This window comes from Ursus maritimus (genome assembly GCF_017311325.1).
Source record: "Ursus maritimus isolate PB19 chromosome X unlocalized genomic scaffold, ASM1731132v1 scaffold_X1, whole genome shotgun sequence".
Lineage (NCBI taxonomy): Eukaryota > Metazoa > Chordata > Mammalia > Carnivora > Ursidae > Ursus > Ursus maritimus.
The window spans coordinates 98,915,230-98,917,605 of NW_024423319.1; positions in this window are offsets into that span (position 1 = coordinate 98,915,230).

The following is a 2,376-nucleotide window of genomic DNA, read 5'->3' on the forward strand; positions in this document are numbered from 1 at the left end:
AAAAAAAAAAAAAAAGAAAGAATGAGATCTTGACAACTGCTACAGCATGGATGGAGCTGGCGCATACGATGCTAAGTGAAACCTGTCAGAGGGACAAATACCTTATGATTTCACTCTTACGTGGAATTTAAGAAACAAAACAAAGAAAGAAACAAAAAAGAAGACAAATAAAAAACAGACTCTAAAATACAGAGAAGAAACTGCTGGTTGCCAGAGGGGAGGTGGGAGCCACCCAGGTGCCCCATAAAATAAAATCTTTTTAAGAATTTCTTTAAAAAGAAACGACATTAAGAAAGCAATTCCATTTATAATAGCATCTAAAAGAATAAAATACCTATGAATAATTTTAGCCAAGGAAGTGAAAGATTTATACACTAAAAATTACACAACACTGCTGAAAGAATTTAAGGATTATATAAATAAATGGAAAGACATCTTGGTTCTGGGATAAGAAGACTTAATATTGTTAACATGTTAGTATTACCCAAGGTGATCCACAGATTCAGTGCAAACCCTCTCAAATTTCCAACAGCTTTTTTCACAGAAATGGGAAAGCTGATCTTGAAATTCATGTCAACAATACCCAAAGTGATCTATGGATTTAATGCAATCCCTGTTACAATTCAAACAGCTTTTTTTTTAAGATATGGAAAAGCAGATCTTAAAATTCATACAGCATTTCAAGGGGCCTGAACAGCCAAAGAAATCTTGAAAAAAAAAAACAAAAACAAAAACAAAGTTGCAAGACACAACTTCCCTATTTCAAAACTTACTACAAAACTACAGTAATCAAAACAGCCTGGTATTGATATAAGGAGAGATCAGCAGACCAATGAAAAAGAACAGAGAGTCTAGAAATAAACCCACACATCTGTAGCAAATTGATTAACTACAGGGCCATGTCTATTAAATGGGGAAAAGAATGGTCTCTTCACCATATGGCGCTGGGATGACTGGATTTCCACAGGTAAAAGAATAAATTTGGACCCCTACTCCCCACCATATTTAAAAACACAAAATGTATCAATGACCTAAATACAAGAGCCCAAACCAGAAAACTCATAGAAGAAAACACAGAGAAAAATTCCCATGGCCTTGGGTTTGACAATTACTTCTTAGAAAGAACACCAAAAATACTAGCAACAACAATGAAAAATTAAGTGAACTTTATCAAAATTAAAAACTTCCATGTCTTAAAGGATATTATCAAGAAAGTGAAAAGATAAACTACAGAATGGGAGAAAATATTTACAAATCATGTATCTGCTAAGTGTTTAAAATATATAAAAACACTCCAACAATTCAATGCAACATAAAACCCAATTCAAAAATGGGCAAAAGAGGGGCACCCGGGTGGCTCACTGGTTAAGCGTCTGCCTTCGGCTCAGGTCATGACCCCAGGACAGCGCCAACTGCCCCCCCCCTTCAGTGGGGAGCCTGCTTCTCCCTCTCCCTCTGCTGCTTCCCGGCTTGTCCTCTCTTTCTCTCTCAAATAAATAAATAAAATCTTAAAACAAAAATGCACAAAGGACTTTATTTTTTAAAACATTTTAAAAATTTTTGAAAATTAGGCTCCATGCCCAACGTGGGGCTGAACTCACAACCCTGAGATTGAGTCACATGCCCTACTGACAACCAGCCAGGTGCCCCTCCCCACCCTTTTAAGACATTTTATTTTATTTTTATTATTTTTTTAAATATTTTATTTATTTATTTGACAGAGATAGAGACAGCCAGCGAGAGAGGGAACACAAGCAGGGGGAGTGGGAGAGGAAGAAGCAGGCTCATAATGGAGGAGCCTGATGTGGGGCCCGATCCCAGAACGCCGGGATCACGCCCTGAGCCCAAGGCAGACGCTTAACCGCTGTGCCACCCAGGCGCCCCAAGACATTTTAAGTAGTCTCTACACCCAATGTGAACTTGGACTTAGAATCCCGAGATCAGGAGTCAGACGCTCTACTGACTGAAGCAGCCCAGGCGCCCCGTGAATAAAGTCTTTTTACAGTGAAAATATACAAACGGCCAATAAGCACATAAAAAGATATTCCACATCACTGATTATCAGGGAAATGCAAATGAAAACCACAGTGAAGATACAACCTTCAAACCTATTAAGATGGCTATTTGAAGAAAAAAACAGAAAACAACAAGTGTAGACAAGGATACGGAGTAATTGGAACGCTTGTGCTTTGCTGCAGGGGCGGGGCGGGGGGGATGTAAACTGATGTAACTGCTCCGGGAAACAGTTGGGGGGCTCCTCAGAAAGCAAAACAGAAAATTACCATACGATCCAGCAATTCCGGCCCTGGGTATATACTCAGAAGAACTGAAAAGAGGGACACCTGGGTGGCTCAATTGAGCCACCAACTTCAGCTC